The following is a 19,878-nucleotide window of genomic DNA, read 5'->3' as shown; positions in this document are numbered from 1 at the left end:
TGTGAGGTCATTTCTAGATCTTCTATTCTATTCCATTGATCTACCTGCCTGTCTCTGTACCTGTAGTTTTTATCACTATTGTTCTGTAGTACAACTTGAGGTGAGGGATGGTGACTATCCCAGAAGTTCTTTTATTTTTGAGAATAGATACCCCTATCCTGGGTTTTTGTTTATTCCAAATGAATGCAAGAAGTTTTCTTTCTAACGCTATGAAAAATTGAGTTAGAATTTTGATGGGGATTGCACTGAATCTATAGATTACTTTCGGTTAGATAGCCATTTTCACTATATTAATCCTGTCATTCCATGCACATGGGCGATCTTTCGATCTTCTGAGGACTTCTTTGATTTCTTCCTTGCAGGGGCTTGCAATTCTTGTCATACACATCATTACTTGCTTGGTTGGAGTTACACCAAGGTATTTTATATTATTTGTGATTATTGTGAAGGGTATTTTTTTCCCTGATTTCGTTCTCAGCCGATTATCCTTTAAGTAGAGGAAGGCTAATGTTTTGCTAAAGTTAATTTTATACCCAGCCCCTTTGCCAAAGTTGTTTATAAGCTGTAAAAGCTCTCTGATAGACCTTTTGTGGTTGTATATGTATTCTATCATGTCATCTTAAAATAGTGTTATCTTGTCTTTCTCCTTCACAATTAGTATCCTGTTGATCTCCACTTCTTGACTAATGGCTCTGGCTAGAACTTTTTAAAAAATTTTATTATTTTTTTATTAGATATCTCCTTTATATATATTTCAGATTTCAAATGCTATCCTGAAAGTTCCCAATACCCTCCTTCCCCCCATGCCCCTACCCACCCACTCCCAGTTCTTGGCCATGGAGTTCCCCTGTACTGAGGCCGATAAAGTTTGCAAGACCAATGGGCCTCTCTTCCCAGTGATGGCCGACTAGGCCATCTTCTGATACATATACAGCTAGAGACACGAGATCCGGGGGGTACTGGTTAGTTCATATTGTTCCACCTATAGGGTTGCAGATCCTTTGCACTCCTTGGATACTTTCTCTAGCTCTTCCATTGGGAGACCTGTAATCCATCGAATAGTTGACTGTGAGCATCCACTTCTGTGTTTGCTAGGCCCCAGCACAGCCTCACAAGACATAGTTATATGAGGGTCCTTTCAGCAAAATCTTGCTAGTGTATGCAATGGTGTCAGCGTTTGGAGACGGATTATGAGACATATCTCCGGGTATGGCAGTCTCTAGATGCTCCAACCTTTTGCCACAGCTCTAAACTTTGTCTCTGTAACACCTTCCATGGGTGTTTTGCTCCCAATCTAAGAAGGGGCAAAGTATCCACCCTTTGGTCTCATTCTTCTTGAGTTTCATGCGTTTTGCAAATTGTATCTTTTGTTTTAATGTTCTCTTTTGGGGGGTATTTATTTCATTTTCATTTCCAATGATATCCCAAAAGTACCCCACGCACTCCCCCCCACTCCCCTCTCCCACTCCCACTTCTTGGCCCTGTCATTCCCCTGTACTGAGGCATATAAAGTTTGCATGACCAATGGGCCTCTCTTTCCACTGATGGCCAGCTAGGCCATCTTCTGTTACATATTCAGCTAGAGACACGAGCTTGGGGCTGGGGGAGAGTACTGGTTAGTTCATGTTGTTGTTCCACCTATAGGATTGCAGACCCCTTTAGCTCCTTGGGTACTTTCTCTAGCTCCTCCATTAGAGGCCCTGTGATCCATCCAATAGCTGTCTGTAAACATCCACTTCTGTGTTTGCTAGGCCCCAGCATAGTCTCACAAGAGACAGCTCTATCTGGGTCTTTTCAGTAATATCTTGCTAGTGTATGCAATGATGTCAGATTTTGGAAGCTGGTTATGAGATGGATCCCCAGATATGGCATTCTCTAGATGGCCTATCTTTTTGTCACAGCTCCAAACTTTTTCTCTGTAACTCCCTCAATGGGTGTTTTGTTCCCAATTCTAATAAGGGGCAAAGTGTCACACTTTGGTCTTCGCTCTTCTTGAATTTCATCTGTTTAGCAAATTATATCTTATATTTTGGGTATCCTAAGTTTCTGGGATAATATCCACTTATCAGTGAGTACATATCACGTGAGTTCTTTTGTGATTGGGTTACTTCACTCAGGATGATGCCCTCTAGGTCCATCCATTCGCCTAGGAATTTCATAAATTTGTTTTTTTAATAGGTGAGTAGTACTCCATTGGGTAAATACACCACATTTTCTGAATCCATTCTTCTTTTGAGGAACATCAGGGTTCTTTCCAGCTTCTGGCTATAATAAATAAAACTGCTATGAACATAGTGGAGGATGTGTCCTTCTTACTGGTTGGAACATCTTCTGGATATATGCCCAGGAGAGGTATGGCAGGATCCTCTGATAGTACTATGTCCACTTTTCTGAGGAACAGCCAGACAGATTTCCAGAGTGGTTGTATAAGCTTGCAATCCCACCAACAATGGAGGAGTGTTCCTGTTTCTACACATCTTCACCAGCATCTACTGTCACCTGAATTTTTTATCTTAGCCATTCTGACTGGTGTGAGATGGAATCTCAGGGTTGTTTTGATTTGCATTCCCCTACTGATTAAGGATGCTGAACATTTTTTCATGTGCTTCTCAACCATTTGGTATTCCTCAGGTGAGAATTCTTTGTTTAGCTCTAAGCCCCATTTTTAATGGGGTTGTTTGATTTTCTGGAGTCCACATTCTTGAGTTATATATATATTGGATATTAATCCCCTATCTAATTTAGGACAGGTAAAGATCCTTTTCCAATCTTTTGGTGGCCTTTTTGTCTTATTGACGGTGTCTTTTGCCTTACAGAAGCTTTGCAATTTTATGAGGTCCCATTTATCAATTCTCAATCTTACAACACAAGCCATTGCTGTTCTATTCAGGAATTTTTCCCCTGTGCCCATATATTTGAGGCTTTTTCCCACTTTCTCCTCTATAAGTTTTAGTGTCTCTCATTTTATGTGGAGTTCCTTGATCCACTTAGATTTGACCTTAGTACAAGGAGATAGGAATGGATCAATTCGCATTCTTCTACATGTTAACCACCAGTTGTGCCAGCACCATTTGTTGAAAATGCTTTCTTTTTTCCACTGGATGGTTTTAGCTTTCTTGTCAAAGATCAAGTGAACATAGGTGTGTGGGTTCATTTCTGGTTCTTCAATTCTATTCCATTGGTCTACTTGTCTGTAGCTATAACAGTACCATGGTGTTTTTATCACAATTGCTCTGTAGTAAAGCTTTATGTCAGGCATGGTGATACCACCAGAGGTTCTTTTATCCTTGGGAAGAGTTTTTGCTATCCTAGGTTTTTTGTTATTCCAGATGAATTTGCAGATTTCCCTTTCTAATTCTTTGAAGAATTGAGATGGAATTTTGATGGGGATTGCATTGAATCTGTAGATTGCTTTTGGCAAGATAGTCATTTTTACTATATTGTTCCTGCCAATCCATGAACATGGGAGATCTTTCCATCTTCTGGGATCTTCTTTAATTTCTTTCTTCAGAGACTTGAAGTTCTTATCATGCATATCTTTCATTTCCTTAGTTAGAGTCACACCAAGGTATTTTATATTATTTGTGACTATTGTTAAGGGTGTTGTTTCCCTAATTTCTTTCTCTGTTTATCCTTTGTGTACAGAAGGGCCATTGACTTGTTTGAGTTAATTTTACATCCAGCTACTTCACTGAAGCTGTTTATCAGGTTTAGGAGTTCTCTGGTGGAATTTTTAGGGTCACTTATATATACTATCATATCATCTGCAAAAAGTGATATTTTGAATTCTTCCTTCCCAATTTTTATCTCCTTGATCTCCTTTTGTTATGGAATTGCTCTGGCTAGGACCTCAAGTACAATGTTGAATAGGTAGGGAGAAAGAGGGCAGCCTTGTCTAGTCCCTGATTTTAGTAGGATTGCTTCCAGCTTCTGACCATTTACTTTGACATTGACTATTGGTTTGCTGTAGATTGTTTTTATCATGTTCAGGTATGGGCCTTGAATTCCTGATTTTTCCAAGACTTTTTTTTTTATCATGAATGGGTGTTGGATTTTGTCAAATGCTTTCTCCACATCTAATGAGATGATCATGTGGTTTTTTACTTTGATTTTGCTTATATAGTAGATTACGTTGATGGATTTCCATATATTAAAACATCCATGCATCCCTGGAATGAAACCTACTTGGTCAGGATGGATGATTATCTTACTGTGTTCTTAGATTCAGTTAGCGAGAATTTTATTGAGTATTTTTGCATTAATATTCATAAGGAAAATTGATCTGAAGTTCTCTATCTTTGTTGGGTCTCTCTGTGGTTTAGGTGTCAGAGTAATTGTGGCTTCATAGAATGAACTGGGTAGAGTACCTTCTGCTTCTATTTTGTGGAATAGTTTGTGAAGAACTGGAATTAGATCTTCCTTGAAGGTCTGATAGAAGTCTGTACTAAACCATCTGGTCCTGGGCTTTTTTTTTGTTTTGTTTTGTTTTGTTTTGTTTTGTTTTGTTTTGTTTTGTTTTGTTTGGGAGACTATTAATGACTGCTTCTATTTCTTTAGGGGATATAGGACTATTTAAACTTTAGTACCTATATCTGTCTAGAAATTTGTTCATTTCATCCAGGTTTTCGAGTTTTGTTGAGTATAGCCTTTTGTAGAAGGATCTGATCATGTTTTGGATTTCTTCAGGATCTGTTGTTATGTCTCCTTTTTCATTTCTGATTTTGTTAATTAGGATGCTGTCCCTGTGCCTTCTTGAGTCTGGCTAAGGGTTTATCTATCTTGTTGATTTTCTCAAAGAACCAGCTTCTCCTTTGGTTGATTCTTTGAATAGTTCTTCCTGTTTCCACTTGGTTGATTTCACCTCTGAGTTTTATTATTTCCTGCTGTCTATTCCTCTTGGGTGAATTTGCTTCCTTTTTTCCTAGAGCTTTTATGTGTGTTGTCAAGCTGCTAGTGTGTGCTCTCTCTAGTTTCTTTTGGAGGCACTCAGAGCCATGAGTTTTCCTCGTAGAAATGCTTTCCTTGTGTCCCATAAGTTTAGGTAACCTGTTGCTTCATTTCCATTAAACTCTAAAAAGTCTTTAAATTCTTTCTTTATTCCTTCCTTGACCAAGGTATCATTGAGAAGGGTGTTGTTCAGTTTCCATGTGAATGTTGGCTTTCTATTATTTATGTTGTTATTGAAGATCAGCCTTAGTCCATGGTGATCTGATTGGATGCATGGGACAATTTCACTATTTTTTTTTTATCTGCTGAGGCCTGTTTTTTGTCCAATTATATGGTAAATTTTGGAGAAAGTACCATGAGGTGCTGAGAAGAAGGTATATCCTTTTGTTTTAGGATAAAATGTTCTGTAGATATCTGTTAAATCATTTGTTTCATAACTTCTCTTAGTTTCACTGTGTCCCTGTTTATTTTCTGTTTCCACAATTTGCCCATTGATGAAAGTGGTGTGTTGAAGTCTCCCATTATTATTGTGTGAGGTGCAATGTGTGCTTTGAACTTTACTAAAGTTTCTTTAATGAATGTGGCTGCCCTTGCATTTGGAGCATAGATATTCAGAATTGATATTTCCTCTTGGAAGATTTTAACTTTGATGTATATGAACTGTCTCTGCTTGTCTTTTTTGATAACTTTCTGTTGGAAGTCGATTTTATCTGATATTAAAATGGCTACTCCAGCTTGTTTCTTCAGACCATTTGTTTGGAAAATTGTTTTCCAGCCTTTCATTCTGAGGTAGTGTCTTTCTTTTTTCCTGAGATGGGTTTCCTGTAAGCAGCAAAATGCTGGGTCTTGTTTGTGTAGCCAGTCTGTTAGTCTATGTCTTTATATTGGGGAATTGAATCCATTGATATTAAGAGATATTAAGGAAAAGTAATTGTTGCTTCCTATTATTTTGTTGTTCGAGTTGGCATTCTGTTCTTGTGGCTGTCTCCTTTTAGGTTTGTTGAAGGATTATTTTCTTGCTTTTTCTAGGGAGTGGTTTCTGTTCTTGTACTTTTTTTCTCTTATTATCCTTTGAAGCGCTGGATTCGTGGAAGGATAATGTGTGAATTTGGTTTTATAGTGGAATAGTTTGGTTTCTCCATCTATGGTAATTGAAAGTTTGGCTGGGTATAGTAGCCTGGGCTGGCATTTGTGTTCTCTTAGTGTCTGTATAACATCTGTCCAGGCTCTTCTGGCTTTCATAGTCTCTGGTGAAAAGTCTGGGGTAATTCTGATAGGACTGCCTTTATATGTTACTTGACCCTTTTACCTTACTGTTTTCAATATTCTCTCTTTATTTAGTGCATTTGTTGTTCTTATTATTATGCGTCTGAAGGAATTTCTTTTCTGGTCCAATCTTATTGGAGTTCTGTAGGCTTCTTGTATGTTCATAGGCATCTCTTTCTTTAAGTTTGGGAAGTTTTCTTCTATAATTTTGTTGAAGATATTTGCTGGCCCTTTAATTTGAAAGTTCATTCTCATCTACTTCTATTATCCATAGGTTTGGTCTTCTCATTGTGTCCTGGATTTCCTGGATGTTTTGAGTTAGGATCTTTTTGAATTTTGCATTTTCTTTGATTGTTGTGCCAATGTTCTCTATGGAATCTTCTGCACCTGAGATTCTCTCTTCCATCTCTTGTATTCTGATGCTGATGCTCACATCTATGGTTTCAGATTTCTTTCCTAGGGTTTCTATCTCCAGCATTGATTGCCTCACTTTGTTTTTTGTTTGTTTGTTTGTTTGTTTTTGTTTTGTTTTTTGTTTTTGTGTGTCTACTTCCCTTTTTAGGTCTAGTATGATTTTGTTCATTTCCATCACCTGTTTGGATGTGTTTTCCTGTTTTTTCTTTAGGGTCTTCTACTTGTTCGGTTGTGTTTTCCAGTTTTTTTTTTTAAGGACTTGTATCTCTTTAGCTGTGTTCTCCTGTATTTCTTTAAGTGAGTTATTAAGGTCCTTCTTGATGTCCTTTACCATCATCGTGTGATATGCTTTAACTCCGTGTACTGGCTAGTTTTGTGTCAACTTGACACAGCTGGAGTTATCACAGAGAAAGGAGCTTCAGTTGAGGAAATGCCTCCATGAGATCCAACTGTAAGGCATTTTCTCAATTAGTGATCAAGTGGGAAAGGCCCCTTGTGGGTGGGATCATCTCAGGGCTGGTAGTCTTGGTTCTATAAGAAAGCAGGCTGAGCAAGCCAGGTGAGGCAAGCCAGTAAAGAACATCCCTCCATGGCCTCTGCATCAGCTCCTGCTTCCTGACCTGCTTGAGTTCCAGTCCTGACTTCCTTGGTGATGAACAGCAGTATGGAAGTGTAAGCCGAATAAACCCTTTCCTCCCCAACTCGCTTCTTGGTCATGATGTTTGTGCAGGAATAGAAACCCTGACTAAGACACTCTGGGTCTAGCTTTTCGGGTGTGTTGGGATGCCCAGGACTAGGTGAGGTGGGAGTGCTGGATTCTGATGATAGTGATTTTTCTTGTTTTCTGTTAGTAAGGTTCTTACCTTTGCCTTTAGCCATTTGTTAGTCTCTGGAGTTAGTTGTTATAGTTGACTCTGGTTAGAGCTTGCTCTTCTTGTGATTCTGTTAGCCTCTATCAGCAGACATGGGAGACTAGCTCTCTCCTGAGTTTCAGTGGTCAGAGCACTCTCTGCATGCGAGCTCTCCTCTTAGAGGGAAGGTACACAGTTTTCTGGCATTCGGACCTGCCTCCTGGCAGAAGATGAAGCCCTGCCTGTTCTGGAACAGGGCCTGTCCCAGAAGCTGTTAGCTTCTGTAGTCTACACTCTCACATGTGCAGACTAGTCTTGAAGGGATCCAGGAACCAAGATGTCTCACCCATGTGCTCCAACAAAATCCTTCAGGGTGGGGTGGGCACCTCTCCTCTGGCAGGGAAGGTGCCCGGATGTCTGGAGCCCAAAACGGGGTCTGCCTCAGAAGCTGACCTCTAGGGACCTTGGGGGTGTCCACTGACACATTGCCCAAGGTGACCTGGTGCTGGTGCCACTGGAAGGGACTTATGACCCTGGTCAGGCCAGGTTTTCTGCTTCCCTAATGCTGTCTCATTTCCCTCGTGATTGGAATGGAGCAGAAGTTGTGTTCCACTCACTGGTGTTCCTAAAATCAAGTGGAGGGTCCTCTAGGGTCCTTGGTGGTGTCTGCCAATTCCGTGTCCAGGTGACCAGGTGCTGGCGCCAACTGGAAGGTCTGGCTAGAACTTTGAGTACTAAATTGAATAGATAGGAAGAGCATGGGCAGCCTTGTCTTGTTCCTGATTTTAATTGGATTACTTTGCGTGACTTTCCAATTAGTTTTATGTTGACTATTTCTTTCATGTATATTGTTTTTATTACATTTAATTATGGACATTGAATTTCTGACCTCTCCAACACTTTTAACATGAGGATATGTTGTATTGTTGTCAAAGGCTTTTTCAGCATCTAATAACATGATCATGTCAATTTTTACTTTGAGTTTGTTTATACAGGGGATTACATTGATGAATTTCCTTATATTGAACTATCCATGCATTCCTGGGATGAAACCTACTTGGATGATATTGAATGATAATTTTGATGTGTTCTTTGATTTGGTTTATGAGAACTTTATTGAGTATTTTTGCATTGATATTAATAAGGGAAATTGGTCTGAAGTCCTCTTTTTTGTTGGGTCTCTGTATGGTTTAGGCATAAGCATAATTGTGGCTTCATGGAACGAATTGGGTAGTGTTCCTTCTGTTTCTATTTTGTAGAATAGTTTGAGAAGAATTGGTATTAGGTCTTATTTGAAGGTCCTGATAAACTTCTACACTAAAATGTTTGGCCCTGAGCTTTTTTGGGTTGAGAGAAACCTAAAGACTGTCTCTATTTCCTCAGGGGTTGTGGGATTGTTTAGATGATTTATCTGATCTTGATTTAACTTTGATACCTTGTATCTGTCTAGAAAATCATTCATTTCTTCTAGATTTTCTTGTTTGATTGAATATAGACTTTTGTAGTAAAATCTGATGACTTTTTTGAGTTTCCTCAATTTCTGTTGTTATGTCTACCTTTTCATTCCTGCTTTTGTTAATTTGCATACTGTCTTGGTGACCTCTAGTTAGTTTTCCTACAGGCTTTGTTGTTGTTGTTTTGTTTCTTTGTTTGTTTTGTTTGTTTGTTTTTGTTTTTGTTTTTATCTTGCTGATAATCTCAAAGAACTGGCTCTTATTTTGTTGATGAATTTTATCATTCTCTTTGTTTCTACTTGTTTGATTTCAGACCCGAGATTGATTATTTCCTGCCATCTATTCCTCTTGGCTGTGTTTGCTTCTTTTTGTTGTAGAGCTTTCAGATGTGCTGTTAAGTTGCTAGTGTATGATCTCTCCAATTTCTTTATAGAGGCACTCAGGGCTATGAGATTTCCCCAGGGCACTGCCTTTGTTGTGTCCCATAAGTTTGCATATGTTGTGCCTTCCTTTTCATTAAATTCTAAATAGTCTTTAATTTCTTTCTTTATTTCTTTCCTGACTATGGTATCATTGAGTAGATAGTTGTTCAGTTTCCATGTGTATGTGAATTTTCTGTTGTTTTTGTTGTTATTGAAGACCAGCCTTAGTTTATTGTGGTCTTATAGAATACATGGGATTAATTTAATGTTTTTGTATCTGTTGAGTTTTGTTTTGTGTCCAATTATATGGTCGATTTTTGAGAAGATACCGTATGATGCTGAGAAGAAGGTATATTCTTTTGTTTTAGGCTGAAATGTACTTTAGATATTTGTTAAAGCCATTTAGCTCATAATTTCTATTAGTTTCACTGTGTCCCTGTTTAGTTTCTGTTTCCTTGATCTGTCCATTGCTGAGATTAGAGTGTTTAAATCTCCTATTAGTATTGTGGGAAGTTCAATGTGTGCTTTGAAGTTCAGTAATATTTCTTTTACAAGTGTGGGTGCCCTTGCATTTGGGGCATAGATGTTTAGAATTGAGAGTTCATCTGTTGGGTTTTTCCTTAGATGAGTATGAAGTGTCCTTCCTCATCATTTTTGATAATTTTTTTGTTGAAAATCTATTTTATTCTTGTTTCTTGTGACCATTTACTTGGAAAAAAATATTTCCAGTCCTTTACTTTGAGAGTGTTTCCTGTATGCAATGAAATGCTGGGTTCTATTTATATATCCAGGCTGTTACCTTCTGTTTTTATATTGGGAAATTGAGTGCATTGATGTTGAGAGATATAAGGGACCAATGATTGTTGCTTTCTGTTATTTTTTTTGTTATAGGTGGACTTGTGTTTTTAGTTTCCTTTCTTCCTTCCTTCCTTTCTTTCTTTCTTTCTTTCTTTCTTTCTTTCTTTCTTTCTTTCTTTCTTTCTTTCTTTCCTCTTCTTTTGAGATTGTTGTGAGATTAATTTCTTGCTTTTCCTTGGGTGTAGTTTCTCTCCATGTGTTGGACTTTTCCTTCTATTATCCTCTGTAGGTCTGGAATAGTGGAAAGATATTATTTAAATTTGGTTTTGTATTCGAATACCTTGGTTTCTCCATCTATGGTAATTGAAAATTTTGCTGGTATAGTATTGTGGGCTGGCATTTTTATTCTCTTAGGATCTGTATGACATCTGATCAAGAGCTTCTGACTTTTAGAGCCTCTCTTGAAAAGTCTGGTGTGGTTCTGATAGGTCTGCCTTTATATGTTACTTGACAGTTTTTCTTTACCACTTTCAATATTCTTTCTTTGTCCTGTACATTTGGTGTTTTAATTATTATGTGATAGGAGGAATTTCTTTCTGGCCCCATTTTTTTTGGTATTCTGTAAGCCTCTTGTGTATTTCTGAGCATCTTTTCCTTTAGGTTAGGAAGATATTTTTTCTATAATTTTTTGGAGATATTTTCTGTCCTGTTGAATTAGGAGTCTTCAATCTCTTCTATAGCTTTTTTTCTTAGGTTTGGTCTTTTTATTGTGTCTTAGTTTTTTTTTTTTTTTAATGTTTTGAGTTAGGAGCTTTTTGCCCTTTTATTTTCTTTGACTGTTGTGTCAATGTCTTCTATGGTATGTTCTACACCTGAGATTCTCTCTTCTATATCTTATATTCTGTTGGTGATGCTTGCACCTGTGACTCCTGCTCTCCTTTGTAGATTTTCCATCTCCAGAGTTGTCTCCCTTTGTGTTTTCTTTAATGTTTCTGTTTCAATTTTTAGATCCGGCACAGTATTGTTCAATTTCCTCACCTATTTGATTGTGTTTTCCTGTATTTCTTTAAGTGATTTATGTCTTTCCTCTTTAAGGGCTTCTACTTGTTTGATCTGTGTTCACTTGTATTTGTTTAAGGGAGTTACGTATATCCATTTTAAATTTCTCTATCATCTTCATGAGATGAGAATTTAAATATGAATCCTGCTTTTCAGATGTGTTGAGGGTGTGCTGTGGTGGGAGAACTGGGTTTTTATGCTGGCAAGTAGTATTTTTTTATTATTTAGATATTTTCTTTATGTTTCAAATGTTAACCTCTTTTCAGGTTTCCTCTCTGAAACCCCCCTATCCCATCATCCCTCCCCCTGCTCAAGAACCTTTTTGTTGTCTATGTTCTTCTGTTTGCCTCTCACCATCTGGTTATCTCTGGTATTAACTGGCTTCATTGTCTCTGACTGAAGCCTATCTCTCCTGGGAGACTCTGATCCTGTGATCCTGTGATTTTGTGATCCTGTGATCCTATGATACTGAGATCCTGGATGTGTTAGAACTTTTGGGAGGCCACTCTCTATCTGGGAATAGACTGAGTGGATGGTGATCCAGAGCAAATTTTCTGCTCCAGGCTCAAGTGCAAACCTGAAGGAAGATGGGTCTCTGACTATATAGGGTGTCTGCATCACGGCTTACAGGTAAGGGGGTATTCCCAGTTATGCCAGGTATTAGGGCAAGGTTTGTGGTCTCATCTATGATCCTGGATGTGCCAAAACACTTGGGTGCAGGGTGTTGAGCTGCAACTGGATGTGGGCTGAATGAGTGGGGATCCAGAGCAGAGCCTCTCCTCCTGGTAGAGGTACAAACTAGAATGTGCATGGATCTCTGCCTGGGCCTCTGTTATCCTTTTATATCATCTGGGTATCATTTGAGAGGAAGGGAGTTATCAGAGTAATGCATTCAACATACCATATACCACATTGGCTACAAATTGAGAAGTAGGCAAATGCAAATTTTATTTCTTATTCCTCAGTAACTTCATCTCTATTGACAAAGCCTCCATCTTGAGTCTTCATTCAGTCAACCACTATTGACAGAAATCTCATTCTCAAGAAAAAATAGTTTGGATCCATGTGTATTTATAAAGCTTCGTTTCTGGCTTCGATACATGCTAAATAATACAAATTAATGGTCGAAATTGTGTAGCCCACTTGAGTTATTTGCATGTCAGTTTCTTGAAGAGACAAAGTTAAGTGTTAAAGGAAAACATTTCAATTTATGCCACTCCACCCTGTAATACAGAATGATTTTAGCATATTGTTTCAGGAGGTTTCCCCTGGCATGTAAGAATGATTCATGCCTGCATTTGCTATTAATCCTGAAGTTCTATGATTTATTCCCTCAAGTTTATGAAGTAATTACTTGCAAGAGCTCTTTCTTGTATGAACTGTAATAAAAATGACTTAAGAAAAAATGGTTACTCCTTGCATAAAATTAAATAGAAATTAAATTAAAAGGCAGGACATCTGTTCATTTCACAGGAAACTTTGTGAACACTTCTGAGAGGCTTTGTAGGTAGTGATAAGAAAGTGGGGAAAACTTTCATTCTAGTAATTCATAGGTCCAGTTGCCAAGTCATTGATTTCTCTATTTATATTCCACTGTAGTCAGAATTCCTAGTTGTGACTCAGGACACTCAGATCAATCAACTCTTTGAAGTAGGTATCCCCTCTCTGAACAATGTTGTCTAAGAGGATATCAGGAACTATGAGGACAAGTAATAGAAATTAATAAAAATGTAGGAACAGCTTTTGTTTGTTGACACAGTAAAGTATATTGGAAAATATTTGCATTTATGATTTTAGTAAAAATTGAAAGGGTTAAAACAGAATATGAAGAAATTCCATCAAAGATTTGACAGCTGTATAATTATCTTCTCTAGAAACATAACTAAAAACTGTCAGAAAATATGCAATCACATGATTCCAAATTTGTTTAAAATGTGCTTTGTATCAAATGTAGGTACCCATTCTCTTTTATTTTATGTTTCTAAAGCTAAGATATTCCAACATGAAGCATGATATTAGTCATCCTTGTATTACAGGTTAGAAATGTAAGCATCAAAAAGTTATGTATTTAACTCATAATCACTTGTAAGTGATGTTCAAGTATAAGGAGAGCTGCATATAGATTTCTTAACAGTTAAAAATTTAAAACTGTATATTAGAACTCTGATTGCCAGAAAGCTTTTTCCATGGAGGATGGTCATGCTGTGTCAGCATTATTAAGGACATGTAGTGAGTCCTCAATATCCAACCAGCCATATGAGCTTCTCATCTATAAGCATATTACACACTTTCTTAGTCCCACAAAAGTAGTCAGCAGAGAATATTCTTGGAATTGTAATTTAGATTTGAGGACAAATATGAATGGTTGTATTATTTTAGTCCAAGACAGTGGACATAACTTCATTATGAGGTTTTCTTAATTTTCCCAGAAGAAGCAAGGAGAGCTGGTCTTTTCCATTTTTGTCACACATTTCCACACTTTTCTCTATACACAGAGAAAGCAATCAAGGAGAAGGCATTGCCTCTTAGGAGAACCTAAGCCAATGTTTCACATTCTCAAGGATTTAAAATTTCCACTCCTTTCTTCTATTGGACTTTAAGAATAAAGTTGACTACATCAAAGGCAGTAAAATGCAGAGGCTAGGAAAGACTCCCATAAAGACACACACTTACATATATACACTATCCACACTCTTATACACACACCATACACCCACATACCATATTCACTCACACACATACTTATACACTACACATATATAACACACACACACATACACACTCTCATGCACACACACCATACATATACACTCACATACATCATACACATACACTCACACCCACCATACACACACACACACACACACACACACACACACACACACACCACAAAACCAGAGAGTACCACAGAGACAGAAACAGAGGCAGAAACAGACAGAGACACACATAAAGAAAACATAAATATGACTGAATAATTTAACTCATGAAAAGAAGTTTGACTGCTAAAAGCAGTGAGAATTCAGGGAGTGAGCTGGCAGCAGTCGCTGTCAAAGGATTAATAAAGGAAGCATCTGCTAGGGACAGGTGGCAGCCCAGCAGAAAAGGAAATAAAGGCTTCTGGTGTAAAATAGAAAATGTAAGGAAAAACACTCTTTCGTTTTTTTTCCATTAAAAAAACCAACCTACTTGTGTTCATTAATGACATTACTCCCATTTCCAGTGAGACCTAGGACTGTGAAAGACACCAGCCCCTATTGCCTTTATAAAAATTTTGTTACAGAAAGACATAAAATCAAAATGTAGATGCATACTCTTTGTTAGTTACATAATCTTTGTTAGTTAGAATCTGGAGATTCTAAAAGAAACACCATATTAAATAGAGATTATTGGAAATTATGACAAAAACAACCATCAGAAAAGTATGCTGAAGGAGGTTTCACTTCATCGGTGAGGAATGAGAGGGAAAAACACTCTCACTAAAAAAAAAAACACGGTGTCCATTGAAGGCTCAATGCCAAGGCCATCCCTGCTCCTTGGCAGTATACAGGGATGCTCTCTGTGTCTGTCTCCTGGCTCCTCGGGTTTCACAGTCACAGAACGGAAAAGCTCATAGGAGCTGCAAGTGAATTGCTGATGAACAATTGGACCATTCTGTGACTTTGTAGCCTAAAGTGTAAAAGATAAGTTGAAAGTTAGATTGTAAAGATGGGAGGTCTTTTTACAGAACTGGTTGGTAACATCTGCATGTAGTCTATCACAGCAGTTTGAAAGACAACCAGGGATATTCCCCATTAGATGTGCACCGTTTAGACAGCACTTCTTAATACTCATCCCTACCTTCTAATGCTGGTTCAGAATTATCTTGCCCAAACATTTATAAATTTCAGAAAGAGTACTGAGACTTTTTCAAATGTGCTTGCTTTCTTTCTTCTCACTTGTATGAGCCACGTATACCTGATTATAGAAGACTCTAAGTAATTACAAAACAGACACACTTATTCTGAATATCTATTAAAATGCTTGCACTTGCGGAATTATTGCTGCCAACACAAAGAGTTCTCTCACACACATTTGGGTTAACAACTTCCTCACATATTGGTCCTGAAGGTGACAATTGAGAAGGAAGACACTAGAGCTTAAACTAATGAGTTAGAAAATATTGTTGTTTGAAAATTATTCATTGTTATTGTGTATATATGATGTACTGTGTACATGAGCAAGTGCATCCATGCTTGTGTGTGTGTGTGTGTGTGTGTGTGTGTGTGTGTACGTGCATGTGCGCGCGCATGAGTGTGGGGGTTGGGCACTAAAGGAATAATTTGTCTCATTATGTGATAGGTTCCAGATGTGGCACTCAAGTCCTCGGGCATATGTGGCAAGCCCTTTACTCACTGGGCCATCTCATTCATCTTTAGTATTATAGTTTCACAGGCCACTGACAAATTGAAATATGAAAAAAGACCCAGTTCTGCCAACTTGTCACAGAGCACCCATCCTAAAGCAGGATATTCACAAAAACAGGCTCCCTTTTCCTCTAGTAAAACACTGGGTTGTATAAAAATGAAATCACTTTTTTTTATGATTATAGTTTCCTTAGTTTCTTTCCTTGGTCTGATGGTTTGTATCCCCAGAAGCTACTCAACCCTTTAAACATAAAGTAAAATATAGCATACATCTGTTCAGTACAAACATTTTTAAATTTAAAAAAATCGGGATATGGTTTAAGTCAAAGTATAGAAAGCAGACATATGTCTAAGAAGTTATGTGAAAAGGAAGAACAAGAGATACACAGAGGCTGGAAAGAAGGTGAGTCCCAGAGTAGACAGGTGACAAATTTTTGACAGTTATTCATAAATTCCATAACTACCAGCCACAGATATTTTTTTCTTTTTATTATAATTATTAATTTTAATAGTCATTATTGTGTCCTCTCTGCTCTCCCACAGTTCTTCATATCATTTCTCCTCTCCCCTGTCTCCAAGAGGGGGATCCCACACTCTTATCCCCAAACCCACCTCTACCCCACCAGGGCTCCCAAGTTTCTCATGACTTACACACATCTCTCGCTGAGGCCAGACCAGGCAGTCCCCAGCTTTATATATGTCAGGAGCCTAGGACAAGCTAGTGCATGCTTCCTGGTTGGTAGCTCAGTGTCTGAGAGATCTCAGGAGAACAGGTTAGTTGAGACTGCTGGTCTTCCTACGGGGGTAGCTGTCCTCCTCATAGCATCAGTAATAGTGTCATCCTTGGAGTCTGTCCTTGAGATGGAATCCAATTTGGGCAGGTCTCTGGGCCTCTTTCCCCTCAGTCTCTTCTTCTCCATTTTTGTCCCTGCAGTTCTTTTAGACAGGAACAATTCTGTTTCAGATTTTGTTTTTTGTCTGCAGAATGGTAACCCCATTCCTCCACTTGATACCCTGTCTTTCTACTGGAGGTAGACTCTAATTCTCAGATACCTATAAGTTCTACAGTGGAGATGAAATACCTAGTTTATTGGTCATAGCATTTTTAATGAGCAACATCCGTGAGCTTAAGTCTTTTGCCCAGATTTCATTTTTTTCTGAGATTTTCTCAACATAGGCCATTGCAGCTGGGAAGAAGATAGACTAATTTCAGGTCTTCACTTCTCCCCCTGCTCCTCCAAAATAATTCACCAATCTCAGCTTTGGAGAACAGCACATTTTGTAGTTTCCTTGACCCTCCTGCACTCATCTCCAGGGTTGCACATATATTTACCCTCCAAACATTGCTCTGTCCCAATACACACATTCTGGTTTATTGCAGCCCCCAACTCCAGTAGGCACTCCTTGGGAATCCATAGGCCACTCCTGCCAGAGAAGCAGCTAAACCACATGCAGATTTTCACCTCTCCTTTTAGCTCTACATCGCCAGCTTGGTAACAGACCTTCTGCTGTGGCCCCTCATCAGTCCGTCCACAGTGGACTAATAGATCCTCAGAAGACGTTGCTTTACTCTAGCCCAATTGCTAATCTGAAGTCACAATATGCAGAAACATATTTTACTTAGAACCCCTAGTTCCCATACCTATAAGAAACCCAGAAGAATTTCCTACAGACAATATCCAGGCACCAGACTCTCCTAAGAAGCAGGAAAAGAAACCAAGGAGAACAAACCACCCATTTTTGCTTAGTTATTCTCTGTTTGCTGTTTGTGATTCCACCCCATTAACAAACATCTACATGTAAACCTACTTGAAATGAGTATTATGAGCAAAGAAAATAACACTATTTTTTATTCGAGATATGCGTACCAAATGTCTCTAAAGTGCATATTAGATTTTACACATCCTTCTCTACAGAGAAATCCAGTTTCTATAAAGAATATTAAAAATAAAAATTAAAAATTAAAGTCTGGTGCTTTGTTTATTTATATATCATTTTTGAGACACCAGGGGAAAGATAAAGAGGAATAGGAAAAAGAGACCCAAAAATAAAAAAAAAAAGAAAAATAAGAAAGGGATTATCTGGGTTTGAAAAATTATTATTCATATTATTTGTGCTTATTGGCCTTCTATTATACCTTTAAGTTTACTGTAAGCATTTACTGAAAACATGGACTATTATGGAATGAATAAAATATGGCTGTAGCAACAATACATAATACATGTTGGATGAATAAGTATACTATAAAAGTAATTTATTTCTTCAACTGTAATAATTATTAGGCATGAAGAACCATTGTGCCGTGCTTTCTGAACTTACAGTGTATCCAGAAGCTCTTACTGGATACAGAAGACATGGAATATCTAGTGAGTCACTCCTGGTCTTTATTCCTGTATAAATGGGGGTCATTAAATAGATAAATTTCTTCAAATATAATTAGCTTGTCTGTTGAATATGAAAAAATGTTTAAGGTATGGGCAAGACAGCAGTGAATAAAATAGCAAGTAATATGGCCACATTTATTGAACTATATGTACATTGAGGGGAGATTGGCTTCATAAGAAGAAAGGAAGTTTGAGTTGATGGAAAATGTGCTCCATCTTGGATGTGTAGTCAGCTTCATGTTTGCTTAGTAAAAGATCAATTATAAAATCAAAAGATGAGCAGTAGAAGCATCATATATACCTGTGATTGCCTGTATGTTTTCTCAGCCCTCTTTACTTTGCCATAGTTGGTCTGTGTAATAGTCATAACACTGACCTCCACAGGATCGCCTTCCTTTGCTGCTCTTGGGAATATGTGTTCCTCCATAGATCAGGAGCCAGGTCTAAGTTTACACAGGAAAAGTTGATAGACTTAAATTGCAGCTGACTCTGAAACTTTTAACACAAAGTGATTTTTTTTTTCAGCCAGGGGTGCCTAACCCTCTTTAAATGTTCTTCACAGAAGCAATCAGATCCAGAATTCATATCTTTAGAAAAGCAGCCTTCCTCTTTCGTGAAGCAAGCCAGGCGCAAAAGAGGTATTCTTGTGATAGCCAGTCCTCTAAGCCACATAAAACTGGACCATTATTACTTGTGTCCTTGTAGGTATTTTAGCCTTTAAATGGTGATACTATCATTTTAATTAAAGCTGAAGTTTCTTCAGCATTCAATTCAAAAAGAGACTGCAAGGTCCTATTTTACAATAGAAGCTAAATCCTCAGTTCTCAAGTAAAACAAACTATATGTATGAATGTGTAAGGGGTAGGAAGTTCTTAAATTTAATGGTGGGAGATCACATACAGATGGTCAGAGCAAAGAGATACCTCAGAACTATAAAACGTATACTTACAAAACTCCTTTCATTGTGTATAAAACATGTCCTTGGAAAATCTCAATATTGAGGGATGAAGAATTCAGTCAGCCTGTTAAAAACTATAAACTCACCTTAATTTTATTATCTGAGTGAAATTGATGACTTTATTTAGATGATTATTTTATAAAAGACCATGGAAATACTGAAATTCTTAGTCTACATTGACACACAATAGTGAGAAAGGGTATACTATAAGATATCTAATTTATGTATTTAATATGTTTTATAGTATTAACTGATGGTGTATATGCTGTATAATTATTTGTTCAGGATAGGTGTTTTGGGCTTCCTAGTATATTCCAGAGAATCCTTTAAACCTTCACACTGTATGACAGTAACTTTCTCTATTCAGAGGTAGCCAACAGTCATGTTTCCAGCTATTAACATATCCTAGTGAAAAAGACAGTTTCAGCACCTCTGCTTGAGAACTATTAATATGAACAGTGTTTCAGCACTCTCTAGCAAATATGTCTTACCTTCCATGGACTATTTCACAAAATAAAATGGAGGAAGGGGAGAGGGAGGAGGAGGAGGAGGAGGAGAAGGAAAGAAAGCCACATTATTTTTTCATTCCTCTGCATCATATGTGGAATTGTACATAAAACTACTAAGCTAATTTCTCTCCTTTCCATCATTAATTTTACATATTAACATGTTTGGTCCAGCTTCTATAGATATACTCATTGAAATGTCCTGCATATCGCTATATACAGTAGGATGGGAAAGTAAAATATAAAAACAAGTTTATTTTAGCCGACCTACAATGTACAAAGTAAAAGAGGCTCTACATACCTATCCTGAACACTGAAGGTGTCTCAAGGTGATGTTGCATAGTACTTCGATACTAGTCAACCAAAATGCCTCATTTCTTCCCACTGACATCTGCTTGCCAAACACTTTCTCCACT

This window comes from Mus musculus, chromosome 8, assembly GCF_000001635.26.
Source record: "Mus musculus strain C57BL/6J chromosome 8, GRCm38.p6 C57BL/6J".
Classification (NCBI taxonomy): Eukaryota; Metazoa; Chordata; class Mammalia; order Rodentia; family Muridae; genus Mus; species Mus musculus.
This window is presented reverse-complemented; position numbering follows the sequence as displayed.